This window comes from Emydura macquarii, unplaced genomic scaffold (genome assembly GCF_026122565.2).
Source record: "Emydura macquarii macquarii isolate MOO-44397 ecotype Brisbane River unplaced genomic scaffold, CSIRO-AGI_Emac_v2 contig_1451, whole genome shotgun sequence".
NCBI classification, from domain to species: Eukaryota; Metazoa; Chordata; order Testudines; family Chelidae; genus Emydura; species Emydura macquarii.
This window is the reverse complement of record NW_027131588.1, coordinates 4,602,220-4,630,000: the sequence shown is the minus strand read 5'-3', so window position 1 is coordinate 4,630,000 and position 27,781 is coordinate 4,602,220. Positions and strand designations below refer to the sequence as shown.

General features: G+C 41.5%; 1 long non-coding RNA gene across 1 annotated transcript in view; it reads left to right on the top strand.

Moving 5' to 3' along the window:
- Positions 1–5,932: 5,932 nt before the first annotated feature.
- LOC137156361 (uncharacterized) overlaps positions 5,933–27,781 on the top strand; it is a 36,998-nt gene continuing 15,149 nt past the window's right edge. Inside the window, exons 1-2 of the long non-coding RNA XR_010920744.1 lie at positions 5,933–6,054; positions 10,511–10,638. This is a non-coding gene — a long non-coding RNA (uncharacterized lncRNA). The remainder of the gene's footprint in view (positions 6,055–10,510; positions 10,639–27,781) is intronic.

The following is a 27,781-nucleotide window of genomic DNA, read 5'->3' as shown; positions in this document are numbered from 1 at the left end:
AAAAATCATGAAAATTTCCAGTTCCATTTTTTGTTGAAATTTGGTTGTCATAATGCTCTGACCAGCTCTAGGAACTACACAAGCTACAGTATCTTCTTCAGCTGTGGTCTAGGGATAGAGCACAAGGGTGGAAGCCAAGAGATCTTTGTCTCACTGTATGGCTGAGATACATTGCTAGATAACCTGGCAAGTTATTAAACTTCTGTGTGTTTCTGTTAATCTTTCTGTAGAATTGAGATGCTGTAGCATTCTCAATTTCTGCAGAATTGCTCATCTTTGTAAAGCACTTTGAACCTTATCCAAAGCCCATTGGAGTTAGCTTGACTTCAGTGGGCTTTGGTTCAGGCCTGTTGAGATCTAAAAATGGAAGGTTTTGTATTAGTATTAATTATTATATCCTGGACATCCCATTATGCTTACATTTATAAGAAAAAAGTTTTTTGTGCATTAACCAGAGTCACTGATCTAGTCGTATTAAATGACCAGCATTAAAATGTTAGCGTATAGATAACTTACTAAATCATAATGTAAGGGCCTAAATGAAAATACACTGAGTCTCAAATTTTACATGGACCCAAACCAAAAGTTGAAATTTTGGATATTGATCTAAACTTCGGGTAAGTCTACTACACTTCAGCTGTGAAAGAGCCTCCTAGCCTGGGTAGGACTTACAGTAGCAGAGCTCACACTAGCTCACTAAAAATAGCTGTGTAGACATTGTGGCACTGGCGGAGACGTGGGCTAACTCATGCACACCCTACCAACTGGTTCTGAACTCAGATGACTAGCCTGAGTCTCTGCCTGCAACATCCATGCATCTATTTTAGCTAACACAGGTCTGTCTACCTAAGCAAGGAGGCTTGCTCCCAGCTGCAGTGTAGGAATACCCTTTGTGGATAGCCTCTAGCTCCATGAAGTGTCAAACCAAAAGCCTTCAACTGAATGTGAGTGAAGTATGGTGAAGTTTCCCTAGTAAGGATCCAGATCCCAGCTGTGTTAGTCAGACACACATGCTCACAGTTCTTGAGCCTGACACCACTGCCAATTTCTTCTCAGATAAGAGGAGCTTGTGATGTATGTTGTATTACCAAACCCTCTTTACAGATGGGGAAACTGAGGTGCCGAGAAGTATAGCCTGTCCAAAGCCACACAGCAATTCAAGCTTGATCCTATTCCTCTGAAGTCAATGAGAGTCTTTGAACTGACTTTAATGGGAGCTGGATCAGGCCTTATTTGCTGGCCAGCCACCTTAATTTTGGTGAATGTGGGTTTCCAGGTCTTAACATGTGTGGGATTTTTACACTGGGTGCCCGGGGCAGAAGGAGGGGATCAAAGCAGAACATAACTGTTTCTGCTTGTTACTTTGGTGCTCAGTAGTAAAACAATGATCTCCATTGACTATGGTTAGTTGCACTGCAGGCTGCCAAAACCAATGCATGTTGCTGTGGGCAGGCAAGCAAGGAAGCCTAATACACAACAGGACTGGAACAGGGATAAAAGGAACTAGTTCTCCCCATAGCTGACAAGCTGATCACTGCTATTCTATGGAACTGGACCCATATCATTAGTAAGCAGCTGTCTAATTTTCAAAAAGTCACCGATCAAATAATTACTGCAGATTTTAGGAGTCAGGTTGTGCCCTAGTTAGATTCCTGCAACTCCACTGTAAGTCAATGAGGTTATACCAAGGTAAGTGAGGGCTAAGTCTGAGCCTCAAAATACTTTTCAGACACAATTCTAGATGTGCAATATCTCATCCCTAAATGATGTGAAATACTTCCTTTGTGATCTTTCCTGTATAATTACATTGACCAATGTCACAGTTGTTTACAGTGGATTTCTTTCATAGAACAGAAAACTGGAATTTAGTGAAATTCTTAGATGCTATATTTGCTTTTCAGTTCCACACAGGTTACAGCTAAAAAGTCTTCTCTTTTAATTCTATTAATTTTTTTAAGGACTGAGATGTCACAGCCCTCTATGTATATGTTTGTAATATCTCATTTGGTTTCTGCATGCATATTTTGTACAGTAGCACAGTCAGTAATAGTATTTGCATGTATACATTTTCAACTTAGGATCTCAAAGCACTGGACAATAGTGGGTAAATGTACTAGAATAGTGGTAAACTACAGCCATTCTGTGAGGCTACTCAGAGTCTTCAGTCATATTTCTTTGTGTTTCTGTGGTCTGTAGCGGAGCATTAAAGATGAATATGACAATGAATTTATTATCAGTATAATGCGCATGCATTAATTTTGTCTAAGATCTTTAGAAATATGCATTAAGATGCACACCTTTGTTTGTGCATATGTATATTCAGAGTGCACACCCCGATTGTTTTCCCATGTACACAACCATAGTAACTGAGCACGTAACTGTATACATACAGTTTCCAATATAATTTTTGCATGATCCTCTAACTTTCTTTAAAGATGTGGCCCTGCACAATTTAAAAGAATCTACATTGTAAATCTAGAGTAATGACCAGGTACTTGTAAGTTTGTCAACAAACCTCACACCTTAATGGGGACTGTATATGGAAGTGTTCAATGTACCAATCAATCTTTTACCTGAGTGAAAGGTAAAACAAGGGTTCTGAGTTAAAATACGACTAAGTTTATAAGTGACAGTATTTAATAGGCTTTGCTTAGGGCCTTCTGGACATTGGACATGTTACCATAGCATCACACGTTTGAACATTCCAGCATGACTAGTAGGCTCTCTTCAGAAGTCAGAAGCTGAGACTGGTACATCTGGTGCAAGTCCAGAGAGAGGTACTTTCAGTGTGCCTGCCTTGTATTATGTAGTACTACTAGTCACTTACAAAGTGTAGTTAAGGTGGAGAGAAGGTCACTGGCCCAGAACTGGCTTCTATTTCCTGTCCCCTTCCTTATAACATTGACATACTTTTGGGGGATGGGTAGGATACCCTAACTGAGCATTTTTGAGGTTTCTGACATTTGAGTTTGGGGTGTGAAGTCCTGTGCTCTGGAAGGATATGGGGTTCAGAAGACCCTGTTTTTCTTTGTAAGTGAATTCCCTTTGTTATTTAAAGGGGGAGGGGGTGGGATTGAAGGAGCTGGCAAGGTGAAGGCTAGGAAGGTGGAGGCAGTTAAAGCACCTGCCTTGCAGCCTGTGAGGAGAGCCCCAACTCTACAAGGTATAGGAACTTTGCAGATGGGGGTTACCAGAACTAGGGTGATGCAGAGCCTGGCAGCCCTGTCTCACATTGAACAAGCCTTGTTTTGCAGCAAGTGGAGCTCCTTGTTGATGAACCAGGGGAAAATCAACAGCCCCAGTGTGTCATCGCCCGGTTCTCTCTCTCACTAGCTGTCAAAAGCCCTGCCTTGTTCTCCAAGTCCCCTGTGTGGTCAGGAATCACTCAGGGCCCCAGGGGCTTGAAAGAGATCCTTTTTATTCAGTGATGCAATTCCAACTGCCTCTGCATAACAGAAGATGGATTGCAGGCCCCTCCCCCAGACTTCTTTGCTGAGAACCTAAACCACTTAAAGACACAGTTTCCAATACTGCATCAGCCTTTCCCAGCCGAAATTTAATAACAACACTCAGTCAACATTTATATAAAGACACAATTCCAAAAGCTTATAACCATCTGTAGCAGGATGGCTGTTCTGAGCATTCTTCTCATGGCCAGCAGTTGCTTTGCTGCCACTCTGACCCTTTTAGCTCCCTCTTGCAGTCCCCTTAAGAACAGCACACTGGCTTTGACATAGATACTTCCTCCCACACACACATACCTGTCTGGGGCTGGTTTAATAACAGAAACAATTCTTGATACTCTTTGGGGTCCCAGGATAAAGTCCATCACCACACAACAGTCCATACTGAACTCTGATGTCTTCTCCCACAGCCAGAGCTCTGCTTTTGTCTGTGTCTGTTCTCATAGCCCATTCTCCCAGCTTTTCCTAGCTGGAGCCTCGCCTTTTAGGATAGCCTCTAGGCTCCAACAGAGTTTCCCCACAGAAGCCTCCTGTTTCCCTGGTCTCAGGGTCTTCCCTGCAGGACCCCACACACTCTACAGTTTCTCTACAATTTCCTGAACTTCCCCTCTTTATTTCTTTTTTCTATTTCATGATGAAGCACACTTGACTTGGGAGTCAATGGTGGCCACCAATTGTAGTGGTTTATATTTTCTTGTTCCTCACTGTGTCTTTCAGGTAATGTAACAACTCTTTTCTAACACTATCCCAGCTCCCCAATATTTTTATTAAATAACACAATGTAACTTTTGTTACCTTAAGAGGGTTAAATGCTTAAAAAATCTTTCCCCTTACTTTAGCAACGTCCTTATATACCTATAAAAGGTGAACAATTGTTTCTTCTACCTTACGTTATGCACAAAGTCAATCTTTGTGTTTGTTTACTCAAAGATTTTTTGTTTAAACCACTATGACCAATTACTTCATTTTTACTTCAAAATCACTTCATTTTTCTTATCTGAATCCTGACGTATGTCATTATCCTCAATTCTAGAGCACAATTCAAAAAAACCTTTTTTTTGTCTTTCCTTTTAAAAATTTTTCTGTACTATGCTTTTGCATTCCTTTTTACTCCAGGGTATTTACATGTCCTTTCATTTCTTACAGCACTTCGAGTTGCTTTGTCCACCTTTTTGTTCCCTTTTATCCCAATATGCGCCAGGATCCAGACTAATGTTACAAGTATTCCCCTTTGTACTAATTATTATTAGAAATACAATTTCATTGATTAAATCACTTCTACATACTGAGATAACCTTTTTTATTGCCATAAGGCCTGATATTGAGCCTGGAAAAATTATCACCACTGCTGGGCATACCTCCCAGATCCAGTTTAAGGCTGGCATCATTGCTACTATTTCAGCTGTTATGACAGCTACAAAATCGGATATTCTTTTGGATATATTAATTCCTAATTTTGATATACAATATGCCATCCCTACTCTTCCTGGGTTTGTTTTCCTTTTTTTGACTCATCTGTATATATTTGAAAAAATGATTCACTTTTCATCTATATATTGGTACACTTCATTTTAATACCTCTTTTTCACCCTTAAGTTAATAAAATAAATCTAAATCCATGTTTGGACGTGTGACTTTCCATCCATAACTAATTTTCCTATAACTAAAAGTTTTGATTTAATTTAGCTTTTCCTTGTCTTTCAACTCCTGCACCCACATTTTAACTCAAACAGCATGTGGAGTTCTAACATTGTGTGTTATAACAACGAGAGTCCCCAACAATCTTCATATATTTGTTCGGTACTTTCATCATGGCAATTCCAATTCATTTTGGCTCTGAATATTAGGTTCAGTAGTTTAATTTGTAGCGTAACTGGCAGCTATCTGTAGCGCATATAGGTGTTGTAATAAATGCATGGCACACAACTTGTTCCTGTGCTTGTATCAGATCTAATTTTTTAAGTTCTGATTTTGATGTTTTCCCAAAACCTTGTCAGCTGTAATCAATAACTGGTCTGATTAAGGCTCTGTATATCATCAATAGTGTTTACTTATGTGTCGCCCAATTAGTCTCAACAATACTTCTAAGCAGGTTGATCCTTCCATTGCATATCTTTAATATAGTCTATCTGATCTTTCAAATTAATTTAGTATCACATTTCACCCCTAGGAATTTAAACATCTATTTGTTCTTCATATATAGATACATAAAGATCATAAAGATACAGTTTACATTCTTTTGCAGCTTTCATTTTTGTAAAGATCAGTCCTTTGGTTTTAGGAGTGGAGAACTTGAAACCCCATGCATTCCCCCAGTCTAAACTCTCTCATAACATTTTGTTGATTCTCCTACCACCTCAATATTCTCTCTCGTTACCATCATTGCAAACTCCGGCTGCTCTTTATATGGCAAAATCATTCTAATCTCTCCCAGGTGTGGCTTATTCTGTTATCAGGGTTAGCTAGCCCCAGCCTTCCAGCAGTCAGCCACTTTGCTACACCAAACTTATGATGTTAAATTAATCTCTGCACTGTCACTTGTACTTGAGGGACTCCCTTGAAATATCAGCACTACTGTTGTCAGAAGGAGGTAAGTCTATTTGTTCTGGTGGTGTTATGTTGTGAGAATTGTTTGTTTTAACCTGTTATGATGATTATCTTCTAAAGATCTTTTCAGGCAAACTCAGTGCCCCTTATCTCCTTCCCTTCTGGAAGATGAAGAAGGTGTTGCCTTAGTATCTGTGCTTTAGGGTGACAATCTGATAAGATCATAGGGTATCCTCCAATGACACCAGTGTTTTTTGTGACCATTGATTTCCAACACAGATGCACACTGAGTCATGTTCATGAAGTGGTGGCAGCTCCCAGCACCCCAAATCAGATTGCTTTTTTTTCTCTGTAGCTTTCTTTGTCTATTTAGACACCTGCAAGTCTACAGTTCCTTTGATATTTTCTCATTTTAGGCATTCTAGAGCTCCATTTTCTGTTAAAATATATGCAGGTGACAAATCATGTTTCAGTGATGCCATTCTCTAGTTCAACAGTGCTAAATATGGAACAGAGTCTGACTCCACAATCTTTTCCAGTAGCTACCTTTGGATTGTGGATAATGGGGACTAGCAGTTACATGTCTAAACCCAGACTTCACTTCTAGCTGCTTTAACTCATGCCCACTAAACTGAGGCTTATTGTCAGACATTTGTATGCCAGCTGCACCATGTCCAACAAAAATAGATTGTGCAGATCAAATCTCCAGATTAGCGGTAGTGTCTTTTAGTAAAGTAGGAATGATAGTCTAGAGTGAGTAAGTAGGGTTTTTTCCCCCTCAGTCAATGTAAAGAAATCAATGCCGCCTTTGGAGCGGTGATGGCAGAGAGGAAGCTGGAATCTCTTCTCGGCATGGCAGCAGCAGGGACTCCCAGCTCTAACTGTCTTGGGTTCATTGTGCTCTTCCCCTGCCACACACAGAGTCCTATGCTGGGGTGGAGTTGCTGGGATCCCCAAAGCAATGGGTCTTGGAATTAACATCTCCACTGAGATGTAGGGGACAGTTCATACCTGGAGAGCTACTGATTCAGACTGTCTGCAGGCTGAGGCAGGTATCACTATCTTTGGCTATGTCTACACTGCAGCGCTAATTCAAATGAGCTCACTTTGACTTTCAGCAGCCGATTTATAGAAATCGCAGCAGACTGTACACACTATGCTGTTTGCGCTGGTCTTTTGCATTCACACTGGCCAGCCTTAATTCGAATTTGAAAGCAGTGCAATGTGGGTAGCTATCCCACAGTACAACTAGACACGGTGGCTGTTGGGACGAGTGTCATCATCCCATGATGCAATGCTGCTTCCCCCTCCTTTGTCCCCCCCCCCCCCCCAAACAAACAAACAGGAAAAGTATTTTCAAGCCATTTTTTTACAGCAATGCCACCGAGGGTGCCCTGCTACAAGCCATCGAGCAGAACAATTCCCAATTGCTGCAGGCTGTAATGAATCATCTGCAGTCCGTGATTCAAGTATGCAGAGCCATCAATAGACCTCTGCTACGAAGGCTAGTGACTTTGGGAAATGTGCAGGACCTAGTGGAGGGGTTTGCCATGATGCGATTCCCAAACTGCGGGGGGGGGGGGGGGGGGCATTGATGAGATGCTCATCCCTATCTTAGCACCTGCACACCTAGTGACCGAGTACATAAACCGCAAGGGGTACTTTTCCATGGTCCTGCAGGGGCTTGTGGATCACAGGGGTCATTTCACTGACATTGATGTGGGGTGGTCTGGGAAGGTGCATGTCATGCGCATATTTTGTAATTCAGGGCTGTTCTCTAATATGCAGGTGGGCACTTTTTCCCCAGACCAAAAAATTCAACTTCTGGGTGTGGAAATGCCCATAGTGATCCTGGGGGATCCTGCTTACCCCTTGCTCCCTTGGCTAATGAAGCCGTACACCGTTCACCTTGACAATGACAAGGAGTGTTACAATAAGAGGTTAAGCAGTTGCAGAATGGTTGTAGAATGTGCCTTTGGGCGTTTAAAGGGTAGATGGAGGAGTCTCCTCACTAGGCTGGACATGACTGAGAAGAACCTCCCTTCTGTGATATCTGCTTGCTGTGTCCTTCATAATGTGTGTGAAGTGAAGGGTGAGAGGTTCCCCCAGGGTTGGGCTGTGGAGGCAGAAAGACTGGCTGCCAATTATGAGCAGCCAGATGCCAGCACTATGCTGAGAGCTAACCGCGTAGCGCTTTGCATTAGGGAAACTTTGAAAACCAGGTTCTGCAATGAGATGCAGGACTGATTTCTGTTCTTGTATGTTGTTTGCCTTTGGTGAAACCCTCCCCCCCATCGATATCTGTACCCGCCAATCCCTCCAGAACAAGATATGATTTAATAAAGAAACATGTTGAAATGATGCAAAAGTTTATTTATGAACATTCAAGTCATGGGGGAAGGGAAGGGGTGTTTATTCACTATCTCGAGGGGTAGGATGGTAGCTAGGGGGCGAGGGAGGGGGTGGGCATCAAAGCCCTCGGTTGAGGAGCATTATGGAGGGGCTGCAGCAGGATTTTTTCCTCCTTCCGCTCCTCCTGAAACTCCACAAGCCTCCGCAGCATGTCTGCCTGGGCCCGCGTGATTCGCAGCATCTCCTGTGTGGTACTGCGATCATGCTCCAGCATTTCTCTGCGAGTCTCCCTGTCCATTTCCAAATTCTGGGACAAGGTGAGCCACCACGCTCTTTGTTCTGCCTCTGCGGCCGCTGAGGTGTTCATGAGCTCGATGAACATGTCATCTCTTTATTTTTTTTCCTCTTTGTAATCTGAGATAGTCTTTCTGTAGCATTTCTTGATGGTGTGGCCCAGGCAGAAGTGTCTACAGAATGGAACCAAAAAATAACAAGGTTGCCGCTGTTAGCATAGTGATGAAAATGATGCAAGTGCTACAATATAGCACAATGCTCCCGTCTGCATCAATGTAGCAAAAAACTACCATGTCTGCAAGAATGTAGCAAAAGATGTAACAATTTAGCCAATAATGTAGCCAGTAATCCCTATGCAGTGCGCAGGGCAAACGCAGAGCCTCATTTGATTCCTGATGTCCCAAAAGGGTTTGCTCGCTGTGCCCTTACCGAGGCAGTCAGGGGGAGGGTGGAATCCCTGCTTGTGTTTGAAATCAGCACACAGACGAACTGCAGAGAGCAAGGGGGGGCTCTGCTTAAAACACAGAGTTGCTGCAGGCAGTGGGGTACCAGCAGTGTTCTGCCATGATGCAGGCTCCCTTGACTGCAGCAAAGTATCCTACCATGGAGGGAGGAACAAGGCAGCCCTCCCCTGAAGACTTTGGCAAATGATAAGAGATTACAAACGTGAAAGTTTGTGTGTGATATCACCTGGTGATAAATGTAGCATTTCTCATCACATAAACTGTTCCCTGAAAAACACCCCAGTTCAGTCACCAAAATGGCTGAAATCCCCTTCCTGACTGCCCCCCATGTAAAAGGACAGAACTGCTAAGAAGAAGAAGAAGAAGAAAAAAAAACCTCACCAGATGTGCCTTCCACAGGATCATTATTGCTGTCCTGTGTGCTGCTGGACTGCTCTAGGGTCAGGAATATGTCCTGACTTTCAGGGAGAATGGACACCCTGCTCTCCTCAGCCTCCTCAACCTCCTTGTCCACGGAGTCCCTTCTCCAGCATGCCCTCTCCAGATTCCTTTTGCTGGCTGAGATGAGCCAGAATGGACTCCTCTCCCCACAGGCCGGTGAGATCTAAGACCTCTGGTTGACTCCATGCTGGAGCACATTTGGGCTTTGCAGTAGCCATGCAGAGTTCAGTGACAAAGCTCTCTCCACGCTGGCAGCACAGGAAATGAAAATTAAAATCTTCCCAGGGCTTGAGAGGAGGAAACATTTCCTGGTAGTGTGACCACAGAGCAGTACACTGCGACTGTCCAGAGCGGTCAAAACGGGGCATTGTGGGACTAACAATATATATATGAAGTCTGTTTTTTCACTGAAGCAACAATCCAAGAACTTGGTTTATGTAAATGTAACTAACTGACAATGTCTTGGACAAATAAAGGATCCTTGTCAAAGGCATGTCTGAGCTCAGCAGCTCTGACAGAGCAGAGCCCTAACTTGGGGAGGGGGAAATATGGGTAATGGAGCTATTGCACTCTACATCATTCCACACATACCTCCCCCCCAGCTATGTTCTTCACTTCCCATGGGTACTTTGTTCCGTAGATATTCCCTCCTGCATTGGTTCAGTCCACTCAACTTCCCCACACTACTTGGAGCTCCTTTCCCCTCCATTGCTGAATACACACAAACAAACACTTTCCCTAAAGGGTAGAGCCTCTGTGAGAATCCATTTATAAGGCAGAATTTTCCATCCTAAGGAACCCCTCTTATAGGGGTGGGGCTTCTTTGGTGGGACCAGTCTGTAGAAGGGAGGACCACAGGGTCCTGGGTCAGTGTTGGTCAGGCATGGGTGTCTCTGGGTGTGAAGGCTGTAGCCCTGACCCAGAACATGTTTCTGCCTCTTGGATTAGAGGGGCAGTGGCCCCCCGGCAGTGTCCTCCCCAGGAAAAAGACGGAAGCCAGGCCACCAGTTGCCCTCAGAAGCTGATAGAACGGGAGGGGGAATGGGCAGTGGGCTCTATCTCAGAAGACTTCACAGGTGAGTCCTCATGTGGGGAATAGGACAATGGAAAGGGGGAGAAGGGCTGGGGGGAATTGAGGGATGTTGAGAGAAACAATGGGGGAGGAAGGGAGTGTTTTGTTTGAGCTGGGGAGGTGTAGGGAGGGATGGGGCTGAGAGGCTACTGAGGGTGGAAGGGCCTCTGGGTTTCCCTACTTCTCAGGTGGGGTAGCAAGGAGAAGGAGAACTAAGTTTTTATGCGGGGCAGCAGCTGGAATAGGACTGGTAGTTACCATCCTCCTGATGAATATCTCCTTTACCTGATGACTGCTGTGTACCTCAGAGTCATTCTGGAAGTGAAGGGGCAGCATATGTTAGGTGGCAAGTCTGAAGGGAGTATCTGTGGGGAGAGAGCAGATTTTTTAAGTGCTCTGCACCCAGCAGCTCCCATGATGACATTTATGGCAGTTTTTGGGATGTGCTGAGAGCTCTTTGGAAAACAAGAGCCCAGCTGTGGATTACAGACAAGCCAGCTGAAGGTTTACAGAGTAGTAATGGGGGTGGGGATCCTGGTTGGGAAGGTATTTCTGGAGATTTGGTGTGGGGTGGGACATGTGGTAGGGATTCTTGCAGAAGCACCAGCTACCTGAGTACCTAGTACCTGAGGCAACTTCAGGGACACAGCTCTCTCTCCCCCAGTCACTTTTCAGATCTTGAAGTTGTTTTAGGAGTGCAGGTGCCAGCCCAGCTCCTCAGGCAACTGGAGCTGCATGCTTGAGAGCCCCGCAGCTCTCAGCATTGCCTCCCATGTAGAGCAGGGAGCATGAAGAGGGCAGAGCTTAGAGCTGGTCTCAGATTAGGAAAAAGCAGGTTGAGGAGGGGAGCCAGAAGCAGCAGCTTTGTGAGATACGAAGTTACCAGCTTAGCCTCAGAGTTTGTACATCATGGCTGCAAACAAGGGGGGTAGCTCATGGTCTCTGCTGAGGCTCATTCTGTAGAACCAAAATCAAGATCAAATAACTTATTGGTGTTTTTTATATTGTTGTTTTTTATACTGGATGTACAGCATAATGGGGGCAGCTCAGTGATATCAGTTCTATGTCCATCATGCCCTCCTCTCTGCCCCCCATACTTACCACTGAATCAAAAAAAAAAAAAATGGCATAAGAAAATGGAAATATTAAAAACAGGTTGTGTATGTGGGGGGGAACTGTATCTCAGGAACCCCTTGGCTAAATGACTCCAAATTTGCATCATAAAAATCTACCCTGGCTCCTGACCTGGCATGCCAGCTTTCAAGCATTTTAACTACATATGTGCATTATAGAGAGGTTTAAGAAAATGGCTTTAAATAGCAACCCTGCTGCAACCTTAACTACGAGCAGCATGGGCCGTCCCATAATCACAAACATAAATGTTCACTGAATACTAACGTGAATGCTAGCATTCACTGAAATACAGAACACCAAGTTCAGCTGCTGGAAGTTGTTGTTTAAATTCAAAATGTAATAGGTTCAACTTAGTCTCCAGTAATTAATGTATATTCGGAAACAGAAACCCCGCTCAAATCCAATACAATTTTCACTGTCTGCTTGGAAAATCAAGAAATGGAGCAACATGAATAACTCTGTATTACAGCTGATCAAAAACTGGAATTTCTATCCTACATTAAATTCTGATGTTTTGACATTTTTCACCCCAATTAGGAGAAAGAATCAAAATATCAAAACATTTAACTGAATGAAAAGTTCCAGAAATTTCCGATTCAGAAATATCAAAACATTCAGTTTGGTTTATCAAACCAAATTGAAACATTCTGTTTCAGGCCCATCCGATATCAAATTGTGTCTGCCTGAACTGTTGTGGTCCATCATGAGAGTTGTAATTCAGATGCCTCATTCCCCCATTTTCCTCTGTGGGCTGGCTCCTCACCAGACCACATCTCCCTTCACGCGCTGCAGTCACTGAACTCCCACGATGCATAGTGGCAGCTCATTTGGGGAGAACCTGCAGAATCACGTTTTCTGTTGACAAAACATGTTGACAGAAAATTCCTGACCCACTTTATTCCTTTTCTTTACTTGAAAAACCCTCTCTCTGTTTTGACAAAACAGAAAACTTCTTTTGGTTTTGGTGCAACTGGTCCTATCAGTCATGGCTTCAGTTAACTGCCTCCCGCTATCATGTGTTTTTACCTGTACCTTGGCCTTTCTTTCACAACAGAGTAATGATTGCACAGAAAATATCAGGATGATCTTGTAGTGTTGGCGTGGGACTCTGAATATCTGGTGTCAATTCCCAGCTCAGTCAAAGACTTCCTGTGTGACTTTGGGCAAAACACATAGGCCAGAATTTTCAGAAAGACTCAGCATCCACAGCTGGGCTCTCGTTTTCCAAAGAGCTCTCAGCACCTCCCAAAAACTGCCATAAATGTCATCATGGGAGCTGCTGGGTGCAGAGCATTTAAAAAATCTGCCCTTTTCTTTTTTTGTGCCTCAGTTCCCCATATATAAAATAGGGATAATACTTCCTTATATGTCTTGTCTATTTAGATGGTGTATTCTTTGGGATGGGACTTTCTCTCAAAATGCCCGAATTATGGGATCTTTGTTGTGATCTCTAGATGCTACTGTAATACAAACCATGAACTAAGGTTATAAACGCACTTCAAGGTCTTGGGAGCAGTAGAACCTCAGACCTTTATGAAAGACATATTTTTTCATAATGCCAATTTGGAGATCAACTTCCTTTCCCTGGAAGTCACTTGATTTTATTAGGAGTAGTACTGTGCCTCAAATTTTTCAGCTACTGTGAGCAGGGTTGGAATTTTCTCTAGAGCTCTAATCTGCTAGGAGATGGGCTGGCATCAGCTAGCTACAGCAATGCACCCTAGGAACTGAACACTTTTCCTCCATAATCCCAGCTGCCTGGAAAGACAGGAACCCCGACAGGGAATTAAACAGTTCACCCATTTGAGCTGGCTCCCAGTGCAATCCTGCTTCACTGTTACTAAAATATGTAGAGTCCTTATTAACATCTAACTTCCTGAAACCTGTCTTTGATTAAGGAGAAGTCCCAGCCTGCACTTGGAATAAAAATAAGGATATGGTTTCCAGTGATGTCATTCCCTTAGCATTTGAAAGCACAAACATTCATCTCCATCCTCCAAAGCAAACATAAATGACTCCTGTCTTAGGAGCAGAGGTTATAGGCTCCATGATTAGCAAATGTACAACCTTGGATTGTATTTTATTGCTGAAGCTGCATTTCTGGAATGGAATCTGGAGGAGTGTCATTCGGCCTGATGAGTGTAATTTCAGATGATTTATTTAAGACAGGTTACTGTGACAGGACGCAGGGGCACTTGCCTGGCCCCTGGTGAAAAAAGGTTTAAACTTTTTCTCAATTTCCTTTCCCCTTGCACTGGGAAAGACTACCCAATTAAACAAAAAGCAACACTTATAAAAGAATATACTTTTTGCTTTACACGCACATAACTAACAAGTGGAACTTGCTGCTACCAGTGGTTATTAAGGCCAAGAGAGTAGCAGAATTTAAAAAGAGGGTTATACATTGATATGAAGCATAAGAATATCCAAAGTTACATTTGATATGATAAAAATGTATTGGAGTATGAGCCAACCATTAGCTGTCTTGGGTTAGGGAAAACTTCCCCTATAGATGTGTTATTCTATAATTGTTCATTCTTGGACCTCCATCTGGAGCAAATGGTTCTGGCCATGCCAAGAGGCAGTTTATTGAATGGACCATTGGTCTGAGCCAGTATAAAAAGTTCTATCTTCCTTTAAAAGAACACTTTGGAAACGTAGAGCTCCACCCCCAGAGGTCATCGGATGAGACTGAATCCTGAGGTTTTTCTGATATTTTCTGATTGTTAACTTATCTTATTACTTATTTTCTTTCCTGTTTTACACTAAACCTTAATGAACAAACCTTGCTGACACCAGCTGTTTCTTTCTCCTGAGCCATTCCACCAGCCTAGAGTTATCAATGGACAGTCATTTAATGTAACTTTTAAAATACTTCTTAAGCTGGGAAAAAAGTTAGTGCAATTGTGTCTTCTGTAATGCTAAGGTAACATCCAGAACATAATGGCTATCACATTTTCCTACCTGCCATCACTGTGATATTGGAGTATAGTTTATTATACAGTAGAACATTCTAAAGTATGGGTCTAATCTTTATGATGACTATATAAAAACAGGTCGTGGTACATGTAGGTACTAATAACAGAGGGAAAGGTAGGAGAGAGGTCCTGGAGGCCAAAATTAGGCTGCTAGGTAAGAGATTAAAGTCCAGAATCTCCATGGTGGGATTTTCTGAAATGCTTCCAGTTCACATGCAGGGCCAGTTAGATTGGTAGAACTGCAAGGGTTTCAGTGTACAGTTATTCCCCCTCCTCTTGCCTGGTTTACTCCACTTTCAGACTGTCTCCTAACTTTTGCTGGATTCTTTGATTATAAGTTCCTGGGAGGCTGGTACCAGAATGTTCTGTGCTGTTGCATTGCTTATTTATGTAGTTTTCAGTTTATTGGGACTGATAAAGTTTATTGCATGGCTCAGTGCTTGCCTTTTGCATGCAGTCATCCAGTCTCAAGTACTGGATAATAAGAGGGAGAACCATCTCCTGGATTGGGTAGTGGGCAGTACAGATTGCTCTGCCAGGCAGTGACAGTAGTTCTGAATGTTGCAGAGTCCATAAGAGGGAGAAGTCACGGGAAAGTCATCTCATTGTGACCCTGTACTCCCCATCATCTGTTTGCTGTGTTCCCCTGTTGTTTCTTACCAATAACTAGATTGTAAGCTTCTTGGAGCAGGAACCTTCTTTTTGTTATGTCCATGTACAGTGCCTAGCACAATGGGATCCCAATCCTCAGATAGGGCCGTGAGCTGCTACTATATTATTATTATTATTATTATTACTCCTATTAATAGGTAAGGGAATTCTAAAGAACCTAAAAAATCTATTTTTGAAAGAGAACCCAGAAATCTCATACAGAGAGAACTGATTAATTGTGACTTTTTGAACATAAAGCAACATTGTAACATCTGGAAGACCACAATAAAATGAAGACCTATTTATCCAGTGTGGTCTATGTTTATAGCCCAACTGTTCTACTGTAATGGGAATTCTCCTACTTAGTCAGGCCATACAACATTTATTGGGGATAGGTCTTTTCCCAAGAATCATAATACTATCTACAGGCTACCAAACTTGGATCGCGGCAAAATCTCATTTTACAAGATGTACAGCAGGGAATGGCATGTAGCAGAGAGCCGGGCTAAGTCTTTAGACTCTAATATGGCTGATTAAACTGTCCCCACAGAATATGTTTGTTTACATGCATTATGCTCAGTTATACATTTAAAGGTGGGTTTTGCTATGTGGATGTGTGTAATTTCAGGAGAATAGTTCTAAAAAATTGAATTTGTACTGGCTCATCTGATTGAAAATGAAAGTGGCCCCTCCCTGTAAAACAGCACATTCACATGTTAAATGTACGGACATTTCATGATATATTGTTCCTGATCTTAGTTACATGGTTGTATGCCTACATATCCTGAATTACACCAATATAACTGAGAACAGAATTAGACCAGCTCTCTAAGTCTGTTGTAGCAGAAGACTCCCAGCTGATTTCAAAAGCAAAGCTGGGAGCAAGGCAGTCTCTAAGTTATACTATAAACCAGCATTTTCAGCAGGTTAGTAAGAGGAGCTGGAGAGCCTGATAAGAACCATAAGTAACGCAAATTAGATTCACAGATGCCTAGCTAGACCAAGTGTCTGTGTGAATGAATAATAGAAAACACAGGCACTGTCTGACAGAAACAGGAAAGCAGCCCTAGTCAGCTGAACAAATGAAAGCCATTCAGCAGCTGTGTTGTTAATTTTAAAAGGATTTGTGTTATGCAGGTGAGTGGGGTATCTGGAAAATCACAAGCGTCCACAGAATTGGAGGGTTCTGCACTCAAGTCTAGTATTATTGCTTCTCTTGCAATTTATGTAATCCTGAGTTTGCACCAATGGGTGTCCCTTCCTCTACTCTGTCTTGGTAGTCAACTGTTTGAAGACCAAAACTGATCCTGTGTAAGCCTCCATGACAACTTAAGTCCCCTTATGTGTTGTGAATTTTGTTACCTAAACCACTTAAGATAAATATCTAATATAATATGATTTATCTGATCAGGTTTACCTCATTTACTTGAGACCAACTAATTCATCCAGCACAAAACATTAGAAGATATTTGGTTACGGTTTCCAGTTCTACATCACTGAACGAATACTGCATTGCCCTAGGAAGTTTTATCTTGTGGAACACAAATGTGCAGGGGAGATAATTTTTCCTGATTTGGACATTTTCACAAAGCTTCACAGGAGTTTCATCCCCGTCAAGAGGAGATTAAGAGAACCTGACATAGTTTCCTCCTTCTGAACTTACAGTGAAATTGAAGTTTACATCATAAAAAGCAATAAGTTTGTTTACAGACTCCTCTCAGATCCTAAAAATGTTTGTTTATTGGATGGCCAAAAAGCCACAATTCCACATTCAAGAAAGAGGACAACTTTGGCTAAAAGACCATCCTGTTTTAGTGGTGAAGTGAAGGCAGCTATTGAAAATAAAAAAGCAACATTTAACAAATGAAAAAGTGGGAAATAGATTTCGTTCAATATGAATTAGAAGTTATAAAGTACAGAAAATTGAGAAGGGATACTAAAAACATCAGGGAAATAGCTCTAGCTGGTAGGGCTAAAGTCAATAAGAAGGAGTCTTAAGCATATTAGGAACAAAAGAAATTCTAGCAATGGTATAGGCCCATTACTAGAAGGAGATGGTAAAATTATTAATAATGATTAGGACTATAGGTTTGTCATAGTGAAGGAAAAAGTCATGGATAGTGTGACCTTTTTCCCTCCATTTATCCACATTTTTTTTCTGTGTGTGAGACTCACCCTACAGCGGTGGGTCTTGCAACTCCTGTCCTGCAAGGCTGGGTCCGGTTCCCCACACTGGCCATTGCTACCTGACACACTGCCATAGTGCTGCTCTGGTTTGGCCTACACGATCCTGTGTCGTCATGGGGAGAAGGGAAGTAGGCCAAACCTGAGCAGTGCTGTGACCTCACGCCAAGGGTGCTGATACAATTTTCATAGCGGGGCTGCTGAGAGCCAAACTGTAAACCCTGTATATAATGGAAACCACTTCAAGCCAGGGGGTGCAGTAGTACCCCCTGCACCTGTAGTTCCAGCACCTATGCCCTGCACACCAAGTCATAATGTCTGGAGCAGGGTGCTAAGCCCAGTCCCGAGGGACACAGGAGCCAAAGGAGACACCACTGAATGGTGAGTGTGGGGAAGGCTTGCTCTCCAGCCTCCTCTTTGTCCCCCAGGCCTTCCTTCTGCAACCAGTAGACCTGGATAACTTGCAACCAAGAGCTCAAAAAGATTTAGCTGAGATCTCTGGCCACCTGATTTTAATTTTGAATAAATTTTGGCATAGCAGTGAAATTTCAGAAGACTGGAAGAGAGCTAATGTAGTAATATTAAAAAAGCATAAAGTCTTGGGTGACTATAGGCCAATTATCCTGACATCAACTCAAGACAAAACAATGGGAAAAGCAGACACAGAATTTGACACAGTTAAATGATAGGAATATTATCTCAGTTCGCATGGTTTTAAGGAAAATAGGTCTTATTCTTTGCGATTACAAATTTGGCTGATAAAGGTAATTGTGTAGATGAAATAGACTTTTGTGTGGCATTTGACTTGGTAGTGCATGGCATTCAGATTAAAAAATTAGCACTATGCAATATCAATAAAGCACATCTTAGATGGATTAAGAGTTGGCTAACTGACAAATCTCAAAAAAAATGTTAGTTGGAAATCATCATTGAATGGGGTGTTTCTAATGGGGTTCTGGAGGGATTGGTACTAAGCTCGATGCTATTCAACATTTGCTCAATGATTTGGAAGTAAATATAAAACTGACCACTAATAAAATTTGTGGATGACACAATGATTGACAAGAGTGCTAAAAATGATGAGGACAAAGCAGTCATATAGCGCAATCTGGATTGGTTGGTAAACTGGGCCCATTGAAACAAAATGTGTTTTAATACAGCCAGATGCAAAATGATGCATCTAGGAAGAAGACATGCAAGTCATACCTAAAGAATGGGGGACTGTATCCTGGAAAGCAGTGACTCTAAAAAGTATGTAGGGGTCATAGTGGACAAGCAACTGAACATGAGCTCCCAGTTTGATGCTGTGTCAAAAGGAGGTAATTGTGATCTTTGGATGTATAAAAAAGAGAAATAATGTGTAGATATAGGGAGATAAATTTTCCTCTATATAGCACTGGTGAGCATAATAGTGACATATTGCATACAGTTCTGGTCTTCACATTTTATAAAGAATGTTTAAAAAAAATAATTGGTGAGGTTGCAGAAAAGAGCCACAAAAATGATTTAAGGATGGGAGAAAATGTCTTACGGTGAGAGACTTTTAAGGAGCTCAGTCTGTTTAGTTTGTCAGAAAAGAAGATTGAGAGATGACTTGATTATAGCAGCTTTACTGGGAGAAAATGCTTGGTATTAAAGGGCTCTTGAATCGAGCAGAGAAAATCATATCAAGAACCAGTGGCTGGAAGCTGAATCTAGACACATTTGAAAAAGAAATTAGGCACAAATTTTAACAGTGACGGTGATTAACCACTGGAACAAACTATCAAGGGAAGTGGTGGATTCTTTGTCTTTTGATATCTTCAAATCAAGACTGGGAAATATTCAATTGACTGGGCTCTCACCATCTCAGGACTGCTTTCCTTCACTCATTAAGAGAGCTATTAGAGATGGGTGAGATAATATATTTTATTGGTCAAACTTCTGGTCAAAGAGACACATTTTTGAGCTTAGACAGAGCTCTTCTTCAGGACAGCTATGTTCGTCAGCAACTCTGAACCTGAAAGAGAGTAGGATGAAGCTACCAGAGGCTGGAAACAGGACTGGATAGCTGGCCCTTTGCTATGGACTTCCATTCAATATGTAGTATGAACTTTCAGAAAAAAATACAAGACAATTCTCTCTGCAAAAACCTTCCCACAATAACAACACTGGGATAATGGCCCGTCAAGGGAAGTATAGTAGTAATGGGCAAATAATGTCCTGCATTGTCAAGTAGTGCAGCATGGAGGAAGAAATACAGTCCTTTTGACTGGCTATGGTTTTATAACTTGACAAGACAGTGGTGGATATGCTACTGTATGACCAGTGACCTAAAGAGAGAGGAGCTGTTTGATCTCCCCAGGCTCAGTGATAGATTTTAATGTGTGTGACTGTGTACTCTCTTGATTTTTCATAAAAAGAACAAGAAACAACTTCTTGGAGCTTTTTCCCTATGGTCTAAATGGAAAGACTATGTTGTAATGGGAAGGAATGCAAACGTATTATCATCACATAGAATGTGGGTAGCTCCCGTATCTGGTATGTTGTGAATTCAAGGTCAGTTGTGCTCTTCTCTCATGGAGTTGCTAGAGGCGGCTGTTGCCATGGCTCCATGTGATGCATCCCTTGCTCACAGGGATGAGGGAAGGAAGTCTAGTTCTTCAGGACAGTGGTTGCCACAAGTCATTCAAAGATTAGCCCTGGGTTAGAATAGTGTGAACCCTTTCATATGCCTAGAGAAATGGCTCAATATTTGTAACAGTTGAGAGGGCCTGAGCCATTTTACTGTGATACACACACCTCTTTTATGGCTATGTGAGCTAGGAGAATATGGGAGTAAACATGAAACAAAGTAATAAGGCTAAATATACTAGGCCAGATTTTGTGTGTGTGTGTGTGTGTGTGTGCGCGCGCGCGCGTGCCTGTGCATGCAGTGGCTTTGTCTGGAACCATTAGTGCTATCTGATCAAAGATGTGGCTTATCCAGCCCAAGAAAGATCATCCCAGTGCAAGGAGAATGGCATATGGGATCCTACATAGTCCTACTACCAGCTGCTGGCATAGAGGGCACATCCAGACGATGGGGCCAGGACACTGTGCTGTTTCCCAGCTGTGCTTTTGGTCCCTTGGAGTCATTAACAGCTGGCGTACATTAGGGCAGCCTGAAGGCTATGCGCAGCAGTCCCAGAATCTGGAAACTTCAAAGGTAAGCGGTATGTCACCTTTATACCCCCCGACCTGCACTGTATGTCCCTCCAGGATCTTGCCTACCATGTTTAATTTAGTTGCCGGTAGTCATAAACTGCTCTACTAGCATGAGGTTTTAATCCTTTCATGCAAGAAAAATAATAAGTGGCTATTTTTGTGTATTGCCTTTTAGCATCATTTAAAAACAATTTTTCCCTCTGTAAACATGGCCCCTGTCTTGGATTTAGGGCAATTCTGTTTGTTTTATTTGAAACATTAATTAAAAAAAAATCAAAATTGCACCTTAGAATAACTTTTTAAAAATCCAGTCTCTACTTCTCTGTGTCTCTAGGGGGCAGCCCCATTCTCCAGCAGTTCTGAGTCAGACTTGTGATGTCAAAGAATAATGAATTATCAGGCCTCACAACAAAAATGGAGCCAGTGGGTGACTATAAGAGAGTATTAAAATATCAAAGAAGGTAGCTTTAGAAGAACATAGGAGCAGAATATTCTTTTAATATAGCTATTAGGACACTGAGTGAGTGCATAATTATAGGAGTAATTCCTTTAAAAAATAATTGTGCAGGTCACCTTTAATGAATTGCACAATTGTTAGATGTAAAATAACAGCAGTGTATTTCCTTCTGCTCTCTCCATTCACTGACTGCGTTCCAAATAATATCTCAAAGATTTACAGAACATTGTTACCTGTGCAAATAAAGCAATTTTAACCACTTCAGGTGGTGGTCTTGCTGGTCTATTAATTGGTTTAAACTAAAACATTGCATTCACTCAAACTGTTTTAATAGCCCTTGTTGAATCACAGTCCTCACTCAACTGTTATTAATGCAAGAATCCAAATGCCTTTTGTTTGCATCAGATAAATGTTGCCATAGCAAATATGGCATAAACAGATGCATTAAGCTACAGCAACTTATAGGAGCCAATAAATAAAAGCATACATTAAACATTTACAAGCATTTGTATTGTAACAAACTGTATACATTTTGCTTGTGTGAATGACACCACCCAAAACAGAAAAAAGAATGGGTCCGTGAGATAAAATTACTGCTATACAGTGGTCATTATCATTGTAACGGTTATCAAATTTGAGCAGCCAGCAAAACATCTGGCTTTAATAGACATATAAACTGTAGGATTTTGGCTCTTCCTTTGTTCTACATACTTTCCATCCTCTTTATCAATGCCTGTTGTCAGAGGTTTGATGAAGTTAAATAGTCTGCACTTGATTCCACTCACACAAGGAAAATTAAGGGCTATTTTTTTTCCTGAGCACTGAAATTGAGTTTAAATAGCGCTGGTTTGGGTCATCAGGTCTGTGCATCCAGGAAATTTAATAGGGAAAGTGAATCAAGCTGGGGTCTTAAAATAGCCTTATTTAATAAATAAATAAACAAACATCTCTCAACAATCACAGCACACTTTTCTTAAGCTATATAGATGATGTCATGCAACTGATTCTGGGCCTATCTCAGCTCAGTGATCTCATCTGAGACTGAAATGAACTCCACACCTGAAATGAGTTTGCAGGGGTTCTTGAGCTAACCCCTAGAGGACAGCTGTGAATATTATATACCCGTCACTGGTCCAGTTGATGTGGGTTGGCATAACTGGCAATGCATGCTCGAAAATGACAGAAACTAAGTGAAAATGGAAATTGAATTCACACCTCATCACATCCCATAAAGGGCAATTTTTCAAGGTCAGTGTTTAGGTGAATGAATGGAGCAGCACTTTGGCAATTGGCCCTATGCTTACTTCTCCATGCGCCCTGCATACAGCTGCTGCCTCAAGACCTTCAGGGGGTGTTCTTGTGTGTGTTTTCATGGAGATGTAAGAATAATAATACTAACTCCCGTAAACATTATTCTGAGTGGATTTCAATTCTCAAAATCAGGCAGTTTTGGATGCATATTGGAGACCAGAGATGGCCATCTGAGCTTGGTCCTATATGGAGACCATTAAAAAAGAGGTGACTAAAAATACACTGGGGAGAGGAATAAATCTGCTAAGCAAGAAGTCTTAAGGGATAGCTGCTCATTGTGATGCGAATGGATTTACAATTAACATTGAAATGGTGCATTAGGAAGTGATGCCCTGGAGGTGATTTAAACAAGAGTGCCTGAGGCATCAACCAGGAAGGGGCATTCACAAGTATGCTGGGAACACAGTTCTTTTCTGTCCCCTACTTTAAAATTGCAACTGTCCATTAGCGATGTCTAAGTAATTTCATTTTTGAATCACACAGATGCAAAGGTCCATCTATATTGCTTCCTTTGTTTACATGTCAATGGTATTAATATTTCCATCTACCAACATAACTTGTGACAAAGCTCCACTGGCATCTTGCCTCTTGTGGTACAGGTAGCAATGTTACTGGAAGGCATTGTGCCCTACTGTTTTCTGTACACTGCACTGCCATGCCGTTTTATATTTGCCTTCAGATGCAGAAAGTGACTAAGGCAGACATACTGCACCCTTTTTATTTTTTTTTCTTTCCTGATTTAAAAGGTAATTTTTACTGAAAATAAATCTTTTCCTCTTGGGTATAGGGAAAACATCACATGTTCGAAGAGAAATAAAAGTCCGAAAGCTTTCATTTTGCTGAGGTGTTGATCGTATCCTTTTAACCAAAGTGTTTCTCTTGCCTATGCTAAAAACTCTTCAGTCTTAGACATTGTATGGGGGCACTATAATCTAGTCTATCTTTTAGCAACAGAAGCTCTAAATTTAGGCCAGCCCGGATGGCAGTGGTATCAGACATATGAGCCGCATGTTTAGATACACAGCCCTGTCCCCTGTGTGAATTATTTTAATCTTGTATGCCAACCAGCAAAATGCTTTAATTTGGATTCTGCCCACTGGGCTATTAAAAATTCCTCCTGCCTCTGCCAGGCTTACTTGTTTCTTGCTGCACTAATTCAGCACTTCCTGACAGTCACAGAGAGCTGGCTTGCTGGAATTACTGATTTTTATGGTGGCTGGGTTTATTAGAGGTGAGCCAGAAGCAATGGCAGAATGGCATTATCTGAAGACTCATCTCTTCTCCTACCGCTTTCCACCTTAAATCAACTGGCAGATCTACGCTGAGATCCCCCCTGATCTGGCCATCAATTGTTCTGCTTCTGCAGACGCCTCCTCTGCAAGAATGGCCATGCTGTGCTCTGCTGCTGTTACAGTCGCAGAATGACCTGGAGATCTGAAGCAAAAAACAGATGTCCCAATAAATTTTTGTCAAAATGTAATTACCTCGGGAATAGGGAAACAAATGGAGGGAGAGAGAGGACCAGATGCATGACGTTAAAATATGCAGTCATAATTATAAAGAAATTTTAAATAACTAAGAGGAGCAGCCAATGAACCCAGTGGAGAAAATCCCCTTTCTGCTGTTCACATCTTCCATTTCAAATGAATCCTTGAAATTCAGTTTCCTCTAATGGTGCTCAAAGCAGAAGGAGTGCAGGTTGCACAAAAAGTATCATCCTGAGTGCTTTTTCATAAATAAATCTCAGCAAATATGACAGGCTATCTTTCCCCCAGGAATCTGGCCAAGTTGCTTCTTCCTCTCCAGCCAATAAAACATGATAAATTGTGGGTTTCCTCAGTAACCGTAAAGATTTTGTATTTTCACCATTTGGAATGTGAAGAGTTTCTTAATACAACATGCTTAATAGCAGGGCTTTCTGAGCAAAATGCTCATTGTATATTCACATTTAAAATTGGATTTGGATTAATTTTGCTCTGTCAGCTGATTGCAAGGGGCCCCTTTGAATATTTAAATGGCAGCCTGAGCTAACAGATGAGCCAAGATCAAAATCGCAAACCTGGTAGATGCTTAGGGGTACTCTCATAGGTGATACCCAACATTGTGATAAGGTGGGGACATTCCAAACCAGTAGGGTAGGTTTTTTTTTTTTTAAGTGAATTTAGTTCTTCTTATAGTGGTCAAATTTTTTCTGGAGAGTGTTTATCCCCAGAGCAGGTGCAGCACAAGCAATCTTCCCATCTCTGCTTCACTAGCATGTCTAAGCTTTTATATGGATTTGGTCAGAATGAAGGTTTTGTCTCTTTGCCCATTCGGTCTCTGCCATGTCATCTGTGGCTGTTAAAGAGCTTGCCAATTAGTGGGTTTTGTAGTGTAAACACTAGTAACCTAGGAACTGGTCTGAGACCACTAACTTGTTCAGTGGCCTCTGTAAAACAATCATCAGGTCCTAACAAGTTTAATCAAATGCCAGATTGGGCTAGATGTTAATTGTGACCTTGGGATGAATGGTTATATTTATCAGCTGCCTGAGCTATCCCATCAAGAGGGGGCATTACCATTTTTATTTTAAAGCCCGACGTGGAAGTTTTGGCCCTTGAAGATGGTTCTTTTAAGAATGGGTTATGCTAGGGGGTCAATCAGCATTGTTCAAAACTGGTTCCATTCATAGAAGTGCTGGTTTTTGGAGGAAAACGGTGCAGAGAGTGATGGTGAGAGATTTAATCTCTCATTTTAGAAGTAGACCTAGTGGGCAAAATTACTTAGCACATCCAAGACTGGTCTTCAAAAATCTAACAGTCCAGATTTCTGGAAGTACTTACAATTTGCTGAGCTTTTTAAGGCCATGGTCAAATTCCAAAAACAGAAGAATCCATGTTTAGTCTCCTTATACTATAGTTTAGAAAAGTTCGTTCAGTAGTTGGATTTAAGAAAGGGATCTGTAACAATACGGGGGAACAGCTTAGTTAGTTGAGCCTCATCTTCAGTAAAACAAAAGGAGCCATAGCTAGTTGCTGTTAACGCTGTTACAGGAATTCCAGAGTGAGTAGAATACTCCCAAATATGGGGGTGCATTCAGATTCTCCACGTCCTGTGCAACAGTCATTCCCTGAAGCACTACAGTCTATAGTTTGGTACATCCACAGATCCCCTTACTAAAAACACTGGCACCTCAAACTCCATCTCCAGCAAGGCCAACTTCCATGTGCCTTTCTTTTTAAAGATAATAACTTGCTAGAACCACCTTCTTATTAAGACCTTGCCCAGTTAAACCTCCACTGAGATAAATTGTTGTTCTGCCATTAAGATTTTCTGTTTTTTTTTCCTTCTTTCTTTGTCTTGTGTTCTTGTCCATCTTATGATTGTACAGGATTCCAATGTCCTTCATCATGATGTGTAAATAGCATCTTGTAGCAAGTGTTCCCACTGCTTGGAATGCAGTTGGCTGGAATCCACGCTGTGAAGATGAGTAAAGAGAACACTGGTTTAGGGTTACTCAAGAAACACTAAAACTTTAGTTCTGCATTTGATACCTTGCATAAATATGTCAGGTTCTGGAATCGCTCATGGCCAATTTACGGCATTGAAGCAAATGTACAAGTAGTTTCTCCTAACAGGTAGCATGTTTACCCTTCTGTCTTTGATGCATTGTGCGAAACAAGGCCAAAGACTCTGTTCCTTCCAGGACCTGAGGAAGAGCATGGGAGATCCCAATATAGCCTCACTATTTGGAAGTGTGTTGTTACTATTTTTGTTTAATAATTCAAAGTATGGCTAATGAATTATACCAGATATTAGCACAGCTCAGAACTCTTATTAGTCTGACAGTGTCCTCCTTTTACACATTCTATTTTATAATTAATACTGAAGCAATTAAAAATCAATTCTATTTTAGCCAACAAGGCTGCTATTTAGGCGACAAAGAAGATGATATTTAGCACTTTGAATAACTGTTCCAGTAATAAACATTCTCTCTGTCTCTCTCTCTCTCTCATGGATATATTTTTGGGCTTTTCTGATTAGACATTATGTGAAGGGAAAAAAGGAATTAAAGCTAAATGGGATCCTTAATCAAAATTCAGAGTTCATAATTACAGTACATTCATTTGTACTGAGCCTGATGATTTTATTTTATTACTTTCAGCAACAGTCCCCAAAGGCTTGCTCAAGAGCTGAATATTTACACGGGCAACTTAGTATCTTCTTGGCTCTTTTTCAGTTTAGGAGTGGGTGATACAGCGGAACGCATCACTTCCAATTAACAAATCACTCAGTAGATTACACTGGGACTTTCAAAGGAGTCGAAGAGTTAGGTGTCTAGCTCTTGTTGAATTTCAAGAGGATTGGGTACCTGATTCCTTAGCCTCCTTTGAAAATTCCAGCCTCAGGGTCAGATTTTTTTACAGGTATTTTAGGGGCCAAAAGATGCAGATTGGCACCTAGGCACGTCTAAAAATCCCATTTGTTGCCAGTCTTCATTTTTTAGGCACCTAAATACCTTTAAAACTCTGACCTTTAGTGTCTCTTTCTGCTCCCAGATTGTCTGAGGACATCTATTTGTTCACATTCATTTGTTGTTCAAATTTACTATTTCCCTCTCCGTAAATTATTTTTTACATTCTGTAAGTTGATCATGAACACTTCATTGCAAATATTTGATTCTCATTATACAAATGCTGAGCTAAGTTGCGATTGGCCACATGGCATTGTTTCTGCTCCCAACTGAATGAATGTACCTCATGATCAGGAGAAGGGCTTGCTGAAGTCACTGGGGCTTTTGACTCTCCCAAGAAGAGGTAGCAGACAAGCAGTGAAGTTTAGAAAATACTTAAAACTTTTCCTTTTGTGGATCACCCCAGCCTTTCCTAAAGTAGTAGTACTAGAAAAATTTACTGCTTTAAAATTGGATGCATAGTTTTTACATTTCTGTTCTTTCCTCACCTATAATTCCTTATAATTATTACTTATGAATACTGTGGCAGTACATAGGAGTGCCCCAGTTATATATAGATCAGGACTCCATTGACTAGGTCCTATAAAAACACAGAACAAAATAATGCTTCCCTCAACCCCAAAGAGTTTACAATCTAATAATTGCAGGCTAATGTGCTGTCCAAATTGGGAAGTAGTCGGTTCATGGTCTGGCTCATTTAATTTTCTCTGTACCAGTACTCTAGTGAGAGGTTTTGGGATGCCTAACTTCTGAGCAAATCCATCTCTGGTGAAGCTCCATTGACTTTCCATTG